The following is a 19,663-nucleotide window of genomic DNA, read 5'->3' as shown; positions in this document are numbered from 1 at the left end:
CCTCCACTAGCTTTGTTCGTAGTGATGCTTTCTAAGGCCCACTTGACTTCACATTCCAGGATGTCTGGCTCTAGATTAGTGATCACATCATCATGATTATCTGGGTCATGAAGATCTTTTTTGTACAGTTCTTCTGTGTATTCTTGCCACCTCTTCTTAATATCTTCTGCTTCTGTTAGGTCCAGACCATTTCTGTCCTTTATCGAGTCCTTTAACATTTCTTTGCATGAAATGTTCCCTTGGTATCTCTAATTTTCTTAAAGAGATCTCTAGTCTCCCATTCTGTTGTTTAACTCTATTTCTCTGCATTGATCGCTGAAGAAGGCTTTCTTATCTCTTCTTGCTATTCTTTGGAACTCTGCATTCAGTTGCTTATATCTTTCCTTTTCTCCTTTGCTTTTTGCCTCTCTTCTTTTCACAGCTCTTTGTAAGGCCTCCCCAGACAGCCATTTTGCTTTTTTGCATTTCTTTTCCATGGGGATGGTCTTCATCCCTGTCTCCTGTACAATGTCACGAACCTCATTCCATAGTTCATCAGGCACTCTGTCTATCAGATCTAGGCCCTTAAATCTATTTCTCACTTCCACTGTATAATCATAAGGGATTTGATTTAGGTCATACCTGAATGGTCTAGCGGTTTTCCCTACTTTCTTCAATTTGAGTCTGAATCTGGTAATAAGGAGTTCATGATCTGAGCCACAGTCAGCTCCTGGTCTGGTTTTTGTTGACTGTATAGAGCTTCTCCATCTTTGGCTGCAAAGAATATAATCAGTCTGATTTCGGTGTTGACCATCTTGTGATGTCCATGTGTAGAGTCTTCTCTTGTGTTGTTGGAACACTATAGCACACACCAAAAGCTCTGGACATCTGAGTTGAGGAAAAGTTAAAAGTCAACAATTTGCTGTAACTGGTTTTAAAATGTTAGTTCACTAAGTGCTTACTATATGCCTGGCTTAAGTCCTTCACATATACTGACTCCTTTAAGACTCACAGAAATACTATGAAGTATCATTATCCTGCTTCATAGAATAGATAATGAGGATGCAGGTGAAGAAACTGAGTCACATATTCTTAAAATATTAATCTCACCCCCTCAAATTATCTGTGGATTGAGTGAAGAAGTGAAGTCGCTCAGTCGTGTCCGAATCTTTGCGACCCCATGGACTGTATGTAGCCTGCCAGGCTCCTCAGTCCACAGAATTTTCCAGGCAAGAGTCCTGGAGTGGGTTGCCATTTCCTTCTCTAGGGGATCTTCCCAACCCAGGGATCGAACCTGGGTCTCTCGCACTGCAGGCAGACGCTTTACCATCTGAGCCACCAGGGAAGCAAGTTCCCACAACTTTTTTATAGACAATAATCAGTTGATTCTCAAATGTATGTAGAAATTCAAAGGACCTAGAATAGCCAAAGTAAACTTGAAAAAGCAGAAAATTCAGAGAACTTATACTTCCTGATGTTAAGGCTTACAATACACCTGGCAGTGTGATACTTGGTGAATGACAGCAGTTGAATAGAGTAATGAAGTGCAGAAACAGAGCCATACATATGTGGCCACCAATTTCTAACAAAGGCGCCAAGGTTCAGTGCAGGAAGGAAGGGCCTTAAGGGTGCTGGATCAACACGGATGCATATATTAAAAAAAAAACAACAAAAAAAACCTTGAACTTTACCTCACACCTTTTATAGGAATTTACTTGAAACACACCATAGATATAAACATAAGAGCCAAAATTGTAACATTTCTAGATGAAAACTTTATTTTCATAAAATCTCTGTGGTGTTGGGTTAGGCAACAGTTTCATAGGTAGGAAGAAAAAGAAACTGAGTCACAGAGCGGTTAAATATCTTGCTCAAGGTTACTATTTAGCTTACCCTAAGATTTACACTGGAGAAGGCAATGGCAACCCACTCCAGTACTCTTGCCTGGAAAATCCCATGGGTGGAGGAGCCTGGTAGGCTGCAGTCCTTCGGGTCATGAAGAATCGGACACGACTGAGCAACTTCACTTTCACTTTTCACTCTCGTGTTTTGGAGAAGGAAATGGCAACCCACTCCAGTGTTCTTGCCTGGAGAATCCCAAGGACGGGGGAGGTTGGTGGGCTGCTGTCTATGGGGTCGCACAGAGTCAGACACGACTGAAGCGACTTAGCAGCAGCAGCAGCAGCAGCAAGATTTACACTAACTGAAAGGATGGACACCAAAGCCAGTGGCCTCTGGGTTTGTGCTGCACTCAGATAACCTCGGACTGCGCTGAAATGCACTGGATAGTCCTGCTTGCTCCTGTTTCAGTCAGAATATGTCTAAGGACATTGTTGTGATTCCAGGTGCATGTTTTTTATACAAACTAGGTATATTCAGGCATATTAAAGATGGCAAAGAGACATGGGATGATGATACACATGGATGCGTAAAAAGAAATTCTTAGCTAAGAAAGGTTTCATAGGCCATGAGAATGGCTCAGCCATACGATGATCATAGGGAAGAAAGGTTAAACACATTCTTTTTTTTTTTACACACATTCTGTTCATCAGCTTTCAAACTTTTTTAGCCATTGAGATTAGTTCAGATATGTAGTTAATTATATAATTAAAAAATTATGCAATCAAGACAAAAGTTTCATGAAAACTTTACTACTTGTGATACACTCTGACACTTTCTATTCTATTCCATTTCTTCTCCTCCTCCCCCTTCTCCTTCTCCTTCTCTTTGTTCTTCTTCTTTCCCTGAGGGAGACAGTAAGGGAGGAAGGCAAAGGGAAGAAAGAATTAAAAGAGAGAGAGAGAGAACAGAAAGAGGGAGCAGAAAAATAAAAGTAAATAGAATGTAAGTGTTTCCTAAGTAAATTAAAGAATTTTACCCCCCCCCACCAAAAAAAAGTCTAAAACCCAACTTTCCCAATCCAAACAAAAAATCTTGCACCAAGAGTGCAAGATTCCTAAATGCTTGGCATTAAGAAAAAAAAAAAGAAAGAAAAATTACACCTGAAAATTACTCTGGACTCTATAATGAGCTCTCCTGGTTTTCTTTCAGATCATTCTGGATGATCAGATCTGAAGAGCAGAGCAGAGACTGCCTCAGGCCTTGATGCATAAAATAGCTCTCAGCAGGGTTTGGTCAATCCTTTCTGACAGGTATACACACTGCAACAACCTTCAAAGGTCACTTCTGGGAGACCTTCCTAACTCCTTTTGAAGATGCTGCTAAGAGAGGAAAGAGAAAAAGTTAAGAAAAGAAATCTAAATAAGAACAAAACAATGGAAAGGAAGACACTCACGTGAACCCCAAAGGTGCAACTGGTGAAGATTAACAATTCTATTAGACTTCACTGACCATACAACCCACGATTCCATGGGGTTATTACTAGCACACAGTGCTCTCTCATCACCAGATACTTTGTTTAAACCTTAGAGCCACATTCATAATGGAATGCTAACACCATTGGTACAGGGCTAGGGGTTGTTCTCTGAGTAAGACTGAGGTTTCCACAGGACTTCCTATAAGAAATAAGAAAATCCAAACTGGGGTAAATGATCTATCCAATACTACCAAGAGCTCAGTGGATGCTTTACACCAAATTCGATTTCCTCAGAAGGTCTCGGAGGAAAAGGGCGCAGGGACCACAACAGTCACAATCCAGCCACAGCTGGTTGCATTTGGTAATACAGGGATATGGCTACTTGTGAATTAAGCAAACAAAAGTAAACAAAAGGATATCCTCAACTGTAAACTCCTCTCTGACAAAACGAGTAATTCAGTATTTATTCTCAATTAATACTATAGGTATGCATATTACCAACATGTAATAGAAAGTCTTTGAAATTTACACACTCAGGTTAAGTGGTTTTGAAATGAAGTAGAAAGTTAGAGGCTTTCTGCTAAGCCCATCTGGGCATCCTAAAAACCCAAATCCTGAGTTGGACCCATTCCCACATTGCTGTAAACCACACTACAAACTCTCAAATCAGGGACAGAGTCCTTTGTGGAAAGACAAATCCAGGAAATAAACTGAAACCAGACTTAAATTTGACAAGTCAATGAAGACAGAGACTTGGAGACAGAAGAAAAAGAATAAAGGTTGACATAATTCAGGTAGGCTGGAATTCAAAGCACGACGGGATCTTGGCAACACAGACCAACTGGATCAAGACGAAGCCAAGACGAGGCCAGGCACAGTCTAGAGAAATGCATACACACTCCAGCAGTTTGGCTGCCAAATAGATGCTTGCAAACCCAATGAACGATGCTCAAAGACAAAGCAAATTCACACTTGGTTCAGGCAGACCTGGTAACAGGAGAATGAATTCAAGGATAGGGAGGGCATGACGCTGAAGAACAGACTCACAGAGCAAGACTTCTATTTCCAGCAATGTTGTGGTCTAAGTACACACACTCACACGCAAAATCCAGAACTGTTGAATAAAATATGAGTCACAGGGAAGTGAGGAAATTCTAGAAATTTCCCCAGACCTGGGAAGAACATAAATATAGATATGTTATATTGGCACTGACATTTAGGCTATCAAGAAAGTACTTGTTGATATGAATAAGTAGGAAGCTTGGGTTTTCACAGTCATATGGAAGTAGATGATGAAGACTCTGCTTTGTTCAATATGAAAAAGTGCATCAGAGTCCCTGCTTATCTCTATAAGCCCTCAAACGGCTCCTTTCTCAGTAAAAAGAGATGACAAGGAATCTATCTCAGCATAGATGCCTGGGGCAGGGAGAGTCTCCCCAAACACAAGGGTCAACTTTATACTACCTAATTGAAAGGAAGGAACACTTCCAAACTCATTTTAGGAGGTTGGCATTACCCTGATACTAAAGCCAGGTGAAGATGCTACAAGAAAAGGAAGTTACAGGCCAAGGTCCCTGATGAACGTAGATGTGAATATTCTCAACAGAATAGTAGCAACTGAATTCAAGGACACAGTAAAAGGGTCATATATATCATGATCAAGTGGAATTTATACCTGGGATGCTAGGACGGTTCAGCATATGCAGATCAATAAATGTGCTACACCGTATTAACAGAATTAAGAGACTATTTTTTTGGTCTCCAATATCACTGCAGAGAGTGACTGCAGCCATGAAATTAAAAGACGCTTGCTCCTTGGAAGAAAAGCTGTGACAAACCTAGACAGTGTATTAAACTTTGCCAACAAAGGACCATCTAGTCAAAGCTATGGTTTTTCCAGTAGTCATGTATGGATGTAAGAGTTGGACTGTAAAGAAAGCTGAGTGCCAAAGAATTGATGCTTTTGAACTATGGTGCTGGAGAAGACTCCTGAGAGTCCCTTGGATGGCAAAAAGATCCAACCAGTCAATCCTAAAGGAAATCAGTCCTGAATATTCATTGGAAGAACTGATGCTGAAGCTGAAACTCCAATACTTTGGCCACCTGATGAGAAGAAAAGACCCACTAGAAAAGACCCTGATGTTGGGAAAGATTGAAGGCAGGAGGAGAAAGAGATACCAGAGGATGAGACGGTTGGATGGCATCACTGACTCGATGGACATGAGTTTGAGCAAGCTCCAGGAGTTGGTGATGGGCAGGGAAGCCTGGTGTGCTGCAGTCCATGGCGTCACAAAGAGTTGGACATGACTGAGTGGCTGAATTGAACTGACTGAAGGGTAAAAATCCTATGCTCATTTCAATAGATGCAGGAAAAGTATTTGATAAAATTCACATCCTTTCATGATAAAACTCTTAACAAATTAGTTATAAAAGGAATATAACCCAATATAATAAAAGCCATATATGACAAGCCCACAGCTAACTTCCTACTCAATGGTGAAAAGTTAAAAGCCTTTTCTCTAAGGTCAAGAAAAAAATAAAAAATAAATAAAGTATGCCCACTCTCACTACTTCTTTTTCAATACTCTGTCATGGCCACAATTAGACAAGAAAAATAACCAAAAGGCATCCAAATTAGAAGTTAAGAAGTAAAATTATCCCTGTTTGCAGACGAGATGATCTTATATATTAAAAATACTAAATCCACCCAAAAAACCTGTTTCAACTAAGAAATGAAATCAACAAAGTAGCAGGATTAAAAACCAACATAGAAAAATCATTTGTGCTTCTACACATAAAAAATGAGCTATCTGAAGGAAATTTTAAAAGCAATCCCATTTACAATAACATCAAAAATAACAAAATACTTATAAATAACTTTAACCAAGGAGGCAAAATATCTGTACACTGAAAACCACAAGACACTGATGAAAGAAATTGAAAACACACATGAATACTGGAAACCCAGTGTTCTTGGATCAGAAGAATTAATATTGTTAAAATGTCTATACCATCAAAAGTGATCTACAAATTCAATGCAATCCATATCAAAATTCTACTGGCATTTTTCACAGAAATAGAAAAACTATACTAAAATTTGTATGGAATCACAAAAGACCTTGAGTAGCTGAAGCAAACTTTCGAGCAAATAAAGCTGGAGACATCACACATTCTGACTTCAAACTATACTACAAAGTTACAGTAACCAAAAGAGTATGGCATTGGCACATAGTAGAAAGCCCAGAAGTAAACCAAGAACACATAACAGTAAGGGCATGAAGGGCGGCATTCTCTTCAACAAACAGTGCTAAGAAAACTGGATATCCACATGCAAAAGAATGACTGGACCCCTCTCATCTTACACCATTCATAGTTAGTGTGAAATATCAGAGACTTAAATGTAAAGCCTGAAACCATAAAACTCCTAGAAGGAAACATAGAGGCAAAGCTCCTTGACATTGATCTTTGCAATGACTTCTGGGGGGTTAAGAAACCAAGAGCACAAAAGCCAAAAATAAACAAGTGGGACTACATCAAACAAAAAAGCTTCTGAACAGCAAAAGCAACAATCAATAAATTGAAACAGCAACCTACAGAAAGACAAAAAATGTTTGCAAACCATATATCTGATAAAGGGTTAATATCTAAAAACTATAAAGACTCACACATTTAATGACAGAAAAAAGCAAATAATACAACTAAAAATGGGTAAAGGACTGAATAGACATTTTTCCAAATGGCCAAAAGGCACATGAAATGGTGTTCAACATCACTAGTCATTAGGGAAATGGGAATTAAAACCACAGTGAGATATCATCTCACATCTGTTATGATAGCAATTACCAGACAAAAGTTAACCAGCATTAATGAGAATGTGGAGAACAGTGAACACACTATTGGTGGTACAACCACTATCAAAACAGGGGAGTGGTTCCTCAAAAAATAAAAAATAGAACTACCATCTGATCCAACAATACTACTTCTAGGTATATAGCCAAGGGAAATGAAATCAGTGACTAGAAGAGATCTATGCATCCCTGTGATCGCTGTAGCACTATTCACAACAGCCAAGATATGGAAACCACCTAAACGTCCACCAACAGATGAATGGATAAAGAAAATATGGTATATCTACACAATGGAATATTAATTCAGCGATAAAAAAGGAAATTCCCGCCATCTGCAATAACATGGATGAATTTGGAAGGCATTATGCTAGATGAAATAATCTAGACAGCAGAGAAAGACAAATACTGTATGGTATTACTTATAAGTGGGACCTAAGCAAAACAAACCTGATTTCATAGAAACAGAATAAAATGGCAATTACTGTTAGTGAATCGCAAATCCATGTGCCTGATGCACAGTGAGGCCAATCAATACTAAAATATTAGAGTTTGGGACAGAGAGATTTATTACAGGTTCACACAAGATGGGTGGCTCATGCCCCAATAATCCCAAGTTATTGAAAGTTGTCAGCGAACCCCTTTAAAAGCAAAAGGTGAGGGAGCAAGTGTGGTTAGTTGTTGCAAACTTGTTGGCGTCAGATCCTTTGTTCTTGAGGTCAGGTCATGGTCAGGTTAACGATGTTCCTGTAAGTCTCTACCAAACGAAAGTTATTCTCTGCCTGACAAGAAAGGGCAAGGTCCCAAGGCACAGCTTCCACCCTCCAAGGTCCCAGTTCCCGGCTAAGAGGAGGCAGAGCTCAGCTGGCAGCTCCCTCAGGGCCAGGCTCCCACACGCTGCCCAGCTGTCATCCCTGAGGGAGCCAGGCATCCAGCCCAACCGGCCCTCATTCTCTTCAGGCCGCCCAAATGGGGGAGACCAGGTCTCACAGACCTGAGGGAGCCAGGCATCCAGCCCAACCGGCCCTCCGTCTCCTCCGGCCGCCCAAATGGGGGAGACCAGGTCTCACAGACTGTGACAGACAGAGAGCCATTGCTCTTAGGTCGCAGAGACAGACATGAGGGAGAAGTTCCCTGCTCCCTCAAGGCCTGGACCAAGGCTAATGGAGGGCGTCCGTGAGGGCTCTGGAGCCCCACAGGACGTAATCCCCAGTCGGTTCCCTGGGCCCTCCAGCTCAACCGCTGGCCCAAGGCTGGCCCTCCTCCTTCTCTTGGAGGGCCCGCAAGAGAAGTCCTAAATCTGTCTCTTACCTCACTCTCCACCTGACGACCACCACACCACTGACAGCTGGCTGAACTGCTTCTGGACTGGTCCCTCATTGATAGATACTTGTGGGCAGGACCCTCTGCGGCGCTGACCAATAGCTGAGCAGGACAACTAACGGTCGCTCATTGACAACTGGCTGTTTGTGGGCAGGGACCACTGAGGCACTGACCAATGGTTGAGCAAGACCCGTTGCCTAGAAACAGGGTGCCTGACTAATGAGGCACCGCAGTGACTGACTGCTAAGAGCTGCGCTCGTCCTGCTCTGTTACATTACCAAGTTAGGAGGAGAAGCAAATAAGAAGATGCAGGTCAAAGGGCCAAACTTCCAGTTATTAGATAAGTCTTGAGGATCTAATAATGTATAGCAAGGTGATTATAGTTAATAATATGCTACTGTATACTTGCATGCTTGAAAGGTGCTGAGAGCAGATCTTAAGCATTCTCACCATAAGAAATAAAGAGTTAACTTTAATACAGGAAGCAAGGGATATATTAATTAGCTTGATCTTGTGTAATTGTTCTACAATGTATACATACATAAAATCATCACCTTTTACACTTCAAATATATACATTTGTCAGTTATTTTTCAATGAAATTAGAAAAAAAAACAAAGAATCAAATTGGTATGCTGATATTCTTTATTAAAAATGTCTTTCTACTGTTAAAAAAAAATTATTCTACCTATGTGTTCAGGAACCCAGAGCTGAGAAATTAAAGTGATCAAGGTTGGGAAACACATGTATAATTCCTGTAAAAATGGAAGGCAAACACTGTCCAAAGCAGTGGTTCTCAACCTTGATTGTGGAGCTTTAAAAACAATGATGCCTCACATTCAGAGTATCTGCATTCACTGGACTGGGGTTCAATCTGCCATCCTAATTTTAAAGGCTCACTTGGTGATCCCAGTGAGTAGCAAAGATGGAGAACCACTGTCTGAAGAGATATAGCTTCAACATGGGCCACCCAGGATCCCCAGCAAGCATGACTGAGAAAACAAAATTTGACAACACCCAAAAGAACAATCCACCAAGAACAGGCAGAAATAACAAAAAACAGAGTTAACTCCCCAAGAACTTTAAAGATAACAGAATTATTTGTTATAGACTATATAATATTAAAATAATTAAAGATAAAAAATCCAAAAATATATAATGGAATAAAATATAAGGAAAAAATAAAATTAGAAAGGGTACATTCATTGATTTTAGAAACTCAATAAGGGAGTTAAACAGCAGATTAACAGACCTGTAGAGAAAAGTGGAATGCCTCCCTGGTGGCTAAGTGGGAGAGAATCCTCCTGCAGTGCAGAATCTGTGGGTTGATTCCTGGGTCAGGAAGATCTCCTAAAGAAGGAAATGGCAACCCACTCCAGTATTCTTAAACCTGGGAAAACCCATAGACAGAGGAGGGTGGTGGGCTACAGTCCGTGGGATTAAAATAAGAGTCAGCCATGACTGAGTGACTAAACAATAACAACAAAGAGAAAAGTGGAGATCTAGGTGACTGTTCTGGAGAAAATACCTAAAATGTGGCACTAGAAGATGAATAATTGGAATTACAACAGACAAACCGAATCATGCAGATAAATAAGAAGATCAACATGTTCCTAATTCATGTTCCAAAAGAAGAGACAATGGAAGACAAGAATATTTTTTAAAATAATGAATAAACCAAAATACTTTAAAAAATACAGAGAGAGACAGAGATGGAGAGAGAGAACAAAGCGATATCAAGAGCACAGTGACAAAGCAAATGATGTAAACTTTAACAATATGTGAATCTGGATAAAAGGTCTAGGAGAGTTCCTTGTTCCTATCTTTAGTTAGGCAACCTTTTTCTAAGTTTAAAACTATTTCCAAATAAAGTATGCATTAAATTTTTTATGAAATTATGGCTATTTTCCAGAATTAATGGGAAGCAAAAATTAGCAAATCTGAGTTTCAAGCAGGCTAAGTAAAGCTAAATCTATACCTTAAATGCATCACACTGGAAACTGTAAAATATGAAAGGCAAAGAAAGTGTTTTAAAAGTTATCAGAGAAAAGATAAATTACCTATAAAGAGCAAATCAAAGCCACAGTGAGACATTGTCTCACACCTGTTAGAATGGTTATTATTGAAAAGACAAAGAATAGCAAGTGTTGGAGAGAATATGAAGAAAAGGGAAGCCTACAGTATTGGTGGGACTATAAATTGGTGGAAAGGCCACTATGGAAAACAGTACGCAGGTCCCTCAAAGAATCAGAACTATCCTATAACTCAGCCATTCCATTCTGGGTATCTAAAGAGCACCAAAAAGTTAATTCGAAAAGGTATATGCACCCCTATGTTTAGTGCAGATTTATATACAATAGCCAGGATATGGGCACAACCTAAATATCTATCAATGAATAAAAGGAGAAGAAGATGTAGCATATATACACATTAGAATATGACTCAGTCATAAAAAAGAATGAAATTCTGCCACTTGTGACAACATGAACGGACCTTGAAGGTATTATACTAAGTGAAATAAGTCAAATATGATTTCAATTCTATGTGAAACCCAAAAAACCAAAACAAATGAACAAACAAAATAAAATAAAAACAAACTCATAGATACAAGATCAGATTAGTGGTTACCAGAGGGGAAGGAGCTTGGGGGGGGGGGTGGAAGAAATGGGTGAAAGATGTCAACTGTGAATGGTAATGGATAGTAAATGGACTTGTGATAGTGATCATTTCATAGTGTATATAGATGTCGAGTTACAGTTCTATATACTTGAAACTTATACAGCAATCAAAACAATACTATAAAGACAAAAAAAATATCAATAATGAAACAACAATTAGACTCAATAGGCTTCTCAACAGCAACCACTTGGAGCATTTTCAGAGCTCACCTTATCCTCTACTGAGTCTAAGATCATAATATTTTTTCTCAGCTGCCACATACTCTGTTCTAATTGAGGGAGAAGACTGAACTGAGCTCAGCACTATCAATGACTTCATTTGGAAGAGACCGGAACAACAGCAGATGAAAGCAGTGGTAAGTATCAAATTTCTTGCTAATTATGGTGCCCTTGGAAATTCACTGGGCATTAACTATCCAAATGAAGAAACAGAAGTACTACAGAATCTTATCTGCTATTCATTCCCTTCTTGTCAAATGACAAGCTTAAAAGAGACTCATTTTTCTATGGGACTTCCCTGACAGTCCAGTGGTTAAGAATCCTCCTTGCAGTGCAGGGGACTCAGGTTCAATCCCTGGTTGGGGAACTAAGATCCCACGTGCTATGGAGCAGCTAAGTATGTGCACTGCAGCCACTGAGCCCAGGAGCTCTCGAGCTTGTGTGCCTCCACCAGAGAGCCCATGAGCCGCAATAAAAGACTCCACATGATGCAACGAATATCCTGTGTGCCACCACTAAGACCTTTTACAGCCAAATAAACAAATATTTTTTAAAAAAGAAACTTGTCTTTCTAAATTGATATGTTAAACATTTCCTTTCATTGACATTATCTAGTGTTGGCAAGCATGTGGCATAACTGGAATGCTCATATGTTGCCAGTGGAAATATCAGATAACAAACCACTCTGGAAAACAGTTTGGCAGTTCTTAGAAACTTGAGATGCATTTGTCATACAACCTAGCAATTCCACTTTTTAAGTATTTGTCCAAAAGAAGGAAGCACGTGTCCACACGAAGACTTGGACGTGAATGTTCATAGAAACTTTTTTCATAATCATCCAAAACTAGAAACAATACAAATGTTCATCAACAGATAAATGAATTATATAGTATATCTATACAATGGAATATTACTTGGTATTAAAAAGGAACAAACTACTGATACACATAATCGTGAGGGTGAATCTCAAAAATATCATGCTAAGGAATAAGCAAAAGGCCCATAGTTCATACTTCATGAGTCCTTTTATGTGAAACTCTGGAAAAAACAAATCTAGTCTATAGTAATGGCAAAGAGATGATACTTCCCTAGAGCCACATGGGAGGGTGGTTGATGGGGAAGGGAGGGACACGGAGGAAATTTGGGACTGATGGAAATGTTCTCCATTTTTAGTGTAATGATGGTAACACGAGTACATACCTTTGTCAAAACTCATAAAACTGTACACTTGAGATGGGTGCATTATATGTAAATTACACCTCAATAAAGCTGATTTTTAAAATTTCTTTCCTCTCGCCAAAAACGTTTTCAGCTGTTTTTCCACACATACTTATCATTTTCTCATGACATGCTCTTCCTACACTTTCTTCTCTTTGTTGACTTTATCATTGTCTCACTTTTGAAATATGACTTTTCCCTATCTTAAGGCTAGGTCATTAAACTGAGATTATTTTCTTTTTGCTCTAAAAAGTAAGATATGATGGAGAGATTGTGGTATAAAGTAGAGAATTTTAGAGTGCTCAAATCCCAGATTTACCAATTATTAGCTATGCTATTTTAAGCATTAGTTAAACAGTCTGAAATAGATCACTAGTGGGAAGCTGCTGTATAACACAGGGAGCCCAGCCTGGCACCCATTAATAATTTAAGTGGATGGGATATGGGTGGGAAGGAGGTTCGAGAGAGAGGGGACATATATATATATATATATATATATAATTATAACTGATTTCGAGCTGATGTATGGCAGAGACCACTGTAGCACTGTAAAGAAATTATCCTCCAGTAAATTTTTTTTAAATTGCACTGCAAAAAAAAAAGAAAATCTTACTATGAAAAGTCAACCAAACTCAATAATGTATTTAGTGATATAATAAAAATTATGAATTACATAAAACTAATGCATTCCATTTGAGAGTATTCTCTTTATATGATAATATGGAAGCTGATCACAAACAACTGTAATGGTATACTAGGTACACTGGTTATCTAGGAAAAAAGTTCTGTAGAGAATGTCTGCACATTGAAGAAACTCAAGAGTTACTAATAGAAAAGAAACATGTTTGGGCTCAGTTTTGTAAAGATATGTATTAGACAGCCAGACTTGCCTATTTTTCTGAAATATATTTGTCAAGTTAATAATCTTAATTGTTTCAAACAAGGAAGAAATACACCATATTTTCCAGTAGTAGATGACTGAAAAGTCAAAATAAACATTAGAAGCATAAAAGGACAGTTTTCACAGATTACGTTATGTTTAATAATTTAACAACTATTATCCACATAGCAGGTAATGATTTTGATATTGCTCATCTGCTCAAAATGATTACCAAACACCTGACAGAACTGATAGAATGGTTAAAATTTTTATACTCCATCAAGATCCATGCACAGGAAATTCATGGAACCAGAAACCATTCGTTGAAAGATAGTTTAAATTTAACATTATTTTACAGGGCTTCCCTGGTGGCTCGGACAGTGAAGAATCTGCCTGCAATGCAGGAGACCCAGGTTTGATCCCTGGGTCAGAAAGACCTCCTGGAGGAGGAAATGGCAACCCACCCTACTGGGTTCTTGCCTGGGAAATCCCAAGGACAGGCTACAGTCCATGGGGTCATAAAGAGTCAGACATGACTGAGCAAATAACACTTTCACTTTTACAGGATAAATTGTTGGAACCGGCCACTAATGAAGCGTTGACAATGAATTTTTAAAATATTACATCACTTGCTTTGTTTTTAAACAGCATTAAAGCTTCACTGGTGGCTCAGTGGGAAAGAATCCACCTGCCAATGCAAGAGACATGGGTTTAATCCCGGTCCAGGAAGAGAGTATTCTCTCTGTCCACAAGCCACAGAGCAACTAAGCCCATGCATCAAAACTGTTGAGCCTGTGCTCTAAAGCCCAGAGGGCACAACTACTGGCCCATGTGCCACAGCTACTGAAGCCCACATACCCCAGAGCCCATGCTCCACCACAGGAGAAGCCACCACGATGAGAGGCCCACACACTGCAACTAGAGAGCTGCCCCCACTCGCCCCAGCTAGAGAGGAGCCCACCCAGCAGGGAAGACCCAGCACAGCCAGAAATAAAAATAATTAATTTTTTTAAAAGTGAGTATCTTCAGGTGGTGAAACTGCTTCAAAACCTCTTCCTCTATTCCTATTAGCATACCTCTAGAAACTGGCTTTCTCTATTACGATGCTATTAAAACAAACATTAAGTTTGAGCAAGCTGTTCAACCTAGATGGGATAAAGTAACAAGCAAGAAGCAAGCTGGTCACAGTAAAAACCTTTTAAATGGATATACATAGTGGAAATAAAATGTACATGTATAGGACGTTGAATATAGAGATTCACTGCTGCTGCTGCTGCTGCTGCTAAGTCGCTTCAGTCGTGTCCAACTCTGTGCGACCCCATAGATGGCACTATATCCTTCATAAATGTTTTAATACAATTGTAGGATATAGTAATAGCAATTCTCTATATTAACCATCTATATACATTACTCACATATACATATGCTTTCAATAAACAACATATGTAGTTTTGGTAACTCTTTTTTTCTTTTTATTCTATGTGATGTTTGTTCTGTTTATATTTACATAGACACATAGACCAATGGAAAAGACTAGAAAGCCCAGAAACAAATCATGCAAACACAGTCAAATGATCTTGGGGGCTTCCCTGGTGGTCTAGGCGTTAAGACTTGCACTCCCAGTTCAAGGGGTACAGGTTTGATCCCTGGTCAGGGAACTAAGATTCCACATGCCACATGGCATGGCCAAAAAAAAAAAAGTGATCTTTGACAAGGATGCCCAAGATTATACAATGGGGAAGAGATAATCTCAACAAATAATGTTAGGAAAACTGGATACCTACAAGCAAAAGAATGAAACTGGACCCTTAAACTATACACATACACACATACAAAACCTTCAAAATAGATTATAAAGACTTAAATTTAAAGCCTGAAACTATAAAATCTCTAGAAGGAAAAGCTTTATGACATTAGTCTTGGCAATAATTTCTTGGACATGACATCATAAGCTCAGGCAAAAATAGCAAAAAGAGACAAGTGTTCTGTTTATATTCATTAAAAATTTTTTAATTTGTATTTGTTGATCCAGTTATATCTGTTGAACTACTTATTTTTAAAATAATCTTCTGATTTCAATGTTTTTTGTTCATTTTTAATACAATATTTTACATCAAATTTTACAAAATTATTAGCATATGATGATTTAGTAACTTAAGTTGGACCTTCCTCACAGATAGTTTGAAACTTTTTTAGAGCCTCTGTACAGACTCTATAAATAAAGGGGCTTCCCTGATAGCTCAGCCGGTAAAGAATCCACTTGCAATGTGGGAGACCTGGGTTCAACCTCTGGGTTGGGAAGATCCCCTGGAGAAGGGAAAGGCTACCCACTCCAGCATAATGCTTAAATTTAATCTCTAGAAGGAAAAGCTTATGACATTAGTCTTGACAATAATATCTTGGATATGACATCAAAAGCTTAGGCAAAAATAGCTTACAGATTCCAGGAGTAAAGATAGTGCTTCATCTTGCACTTTTCCTCAGTTTAAGTTTTAGGAGTGACCTTTGATTCTGAACATTTGCTGATGTTTATCTAGGATAATGGGAAAAGCAACGTGGAGGAATTTTGAGAAAAAAAAAGTGTGGTTTTACAAGGACCTACTGTATAGCATATGGGCTTCCCCAGTGGCTCAGCGATCAAGAATCCTCCTGCAATGCAGGGGGTGCAGATTTGATCCCTGGGTCAGGAAGACCCCTGGAGTAGGAAACGGCAACCCACTGCAGTATTCTTGCCTGGAAAATCCCATAGGCAGTGGATACAGTCCACGGGGTCGCAAAGATTTAGACACAACTAGGCCCGTGCGCACACACCCTATGCTGTACAGCTGAAACTAACACAACACAAACTAACACAACACTATTAATCAACTATATGCCAATATAAAATTAGAAGTTTTCAACAAGGCGGGGGCGACACGTGCACACAAAGTGCGGTTTTAGTAAAGTAACGCCGGGTCCAACAGAAAGTTTCCTGCTCTCTAGACTGCGCTGCCACCCTGTGGCCATTCTTCTCACGACCCCAAACTAGAAGATTGATCCTTTGCTATATACATGCATGTGCCAGCGTGCTAAGTCGCTTCAGCGGTGTCCAACTCTTTGCGACTCCGTAGACCACAGCTCAGTCCACCAGGTTCCTCCATCCATGGGATTCTCCGTGCAAGAGTACTGCAGTGGGTTGCCGTGACTTCCTCCAGAGGATTCTCCTGACCCAGGGACCAGACCTGTGTCTCTTCTCTCTCCTGCTTTGATTGGCAGGCGGGTTCTTTACAACTAGTGCCACCTGAGAAGCCATATATATATATATTCTCTCATCCCAACTAATTCTATAGTGAACATCATTAAATCCACTGAATATACCGCTCTTATTTATTTCAAGCTTATTCTTTTTCTTCAGTTTCTTTTTTAAGTAGTTTTAAGTAGTCTGTTACTGGTATATGAATATGGGTATTATTATTCAGTGTCAGCCAGACTGCAATGAAAGCAATGAATTAATTGGGCACAGTACATTCAAATAAAAGTAAAATATTTTAACAATAAAAGAGATTACTTTACTTCTTGCCATCCAAAGCTATATATATATATATATATATATATATATATATATATATATACACATATAGCTCGGTCAAGTCCAATTCTTTGTGACCCTGTGGACTATAGCCTGCAAGGCTCCTCTGTCCATGGGATTCTCCAGGCAAGAATACTGGAGTGGGTTGCCATTCCCTTCTCCAGGGTATCTTCCCAACCCAGGGACTGAACCAGGATCTCCTGCATTGCAGGTAGGTTCTTTACCATCTGAGCCACCAGGGAAACCCATATACGTGTATGTATAAATATATACAAACATATATATGGGATATATATATATATCCCTTTCCTCTCAACCCTAACATTTCTCTCATCCCAACTAATTCTATAGCGAACGTCATTAAATCCACCGAATACACCGCTCTTATTTATTTCAAGCTTACTCTTTTTCTTCAGTTTCTTTTTTAAGTAGTTTTAAGTAGTCTGTTACTGGTATATGAATATGGGCATTATTATTCAGTGTCAGCCAGACTGCAATGAAAGCAATGAATTAATTGGGCACAGTACATTCAAATAAAAGTAAAATATTTTAGCAATAAAATAGAGATTACTTTACTTCTTGCCATCCAAAGAAAATGTCACCTTATAAGCAGCAGCTAGCAACACATAAGCCATCTTGGATACATCCCAAACTGGGATGCCAGAATACAGATTAGAAACAAATCTTTGTTTACAGCTAAACTAAGTAAAAGTGTATTGTTACATATATCAGTGTAGAAGAATTCAGCCTTTGTAAGCGTCTTCATCATAATTTCATATTACTTTATATAGATAACATATAGCATAACTCATCTGACTGAAGATGAAACATGGCAAGTTAACAAAGACAGAAGAAGTCTATCTGGGAATCTAGATGTTTCTACAGCCCTCCTTCCTCCCTGTAAATCTCAACTCAGCAATAATTGTGAGCAGAAACCCAATGATCAAGGATTTTGTTTCTCTGTGATTAAATTCAGTTTTAAAAGTCATTCTGTGCAATCTAAATGAAGTTTTGCAAAGTCAATCTCCTTTAGAGTTTTCCAAACAGGTATTTTAAAAACTGTAACTTAAAAATGGTGATTCATGCAAAAGAACAAAATTGGATACTTATAGTATTAACAAAAATCAACTCACACTGGATTAAAGGCTTACGTGTGAAAGCTTAGACTATAAAACTACTAGAAGAAAACACAGAGGAAAGCTTCTTGACATTAATCTTGGCTATAATTTTCTGTCTGTGACACCAAAAGTGCAGGCATCAAAAATAAAAATAGACAAGTGGACCTGTATCAAACAACAGGTGCACAGCAAAAGAAAAAGGGTAAAAAAAAACAACCTACAGGACAGCAAGAAATATTTGCAAACAACATATCTGATAAGGGATTAATGTCCAAAATGTACAAGGAACTCATACAACTTGACAGCAAAAACAAAAACAAAACATTCTGACTTAAAAAAGGAGGTGGGGGGGAAGACCTGAAGAGACATTTCTCAAGAGACATACAAATGATCAACACGTATATGAAAAGGTGCTCAAACTTTATTCATCATCATGGAAATGCAAATCAAAACCACAGTAAGATATCACCTCACACCTGTTAGGATGGCTATTATCAAAACGGCAAAAGATAACAAGTGTTGATGAAAATGGGGAAAAGAGAAACATCATCTGTTGTTGGTGGGAATGCAATCTGATACAGCCATTATAAGAAGGCAGTACAGCGGTTCTTCAAAAAATTAAAAATAGAACTACCATATGATCCAGGGATGGGGGAGCCTGGTGGGCGGCTGTCTATGGGGTCACACAGAGTCAGACACGACTGGAGTGACTTAGCAGCAGCATGATCCAGCAATCCCACCTCTGGATATTTATCCAAAAGTATCACAGTCAGGATTTCAAAGCGATATCTGTACTCCCTTCTATTCATTGCAGAATTATCATCACAACAGTGATGATATGGGAATAACCTAAATGTCCCTCGGCAAATGAATGGTTAAAGAACGTGGTATATACATGCAATGGAATACTATTCAGCCTTTAAAAAGGAAACCCTGCCATCTCCCACAACATGGATGAATCCGGAGGGCATTATGTTAATGAAATGGACCAAATACAGAAAGACAAACACTGCAGGATCTCTTACACATGTGAGATGACTGATATGTTAATATGCTTTATTGTTATGATTATTTCACAATGTACAAGAACATCAAAAGATCAAGTTATATATACTAAATATACACAATTTTATTTGCCAGTTACACCTCACTAGACCTGTCTTAAAAACTGATTGCCTAATTGGGATTGCCTATTTCTCAAATTACCCTAAAATGCAATTGGTAAATAAATATACTAGTAGATAGAGGCTCATTTTTAAGGTAATATTTTTTAATGGAATATCATTTATTGAGGTCAAATAAAAGGTAAACTTAGAGGATCAACTTTTGGTTTTATATTTACCAGTTCATTGAGTGAGGAGGTGAAAATAGAAGCAGGAAGTAGAGACAGAAAGGCAAGACCAACGGCCAATGATGTGGAAGGAATGGGATTCAATAGCGTGAACAAGCATCAACAAAAGAAAATCTCAGTGAAAATTAGCTAGCTGAGGTAATGAACATGCTTGAGACCCATAAAAGGC

Source organism: Capricornis sumatraensis, chromosome 14 (assembly GCF_032405125.1).
Source record: "Capricornis sumatraensis isolate serow.1 chromosome 14, serow.2, whole genome shotgun sequence".
NCBI lineage: Eukaryota > Metazoa > Chordata > Mammalia > Artiodactyla > Bovidae > Capricornis > Capricornis sumatraensis.
This window is presented reverse-complemented; position numbering follows the sequence as displayed.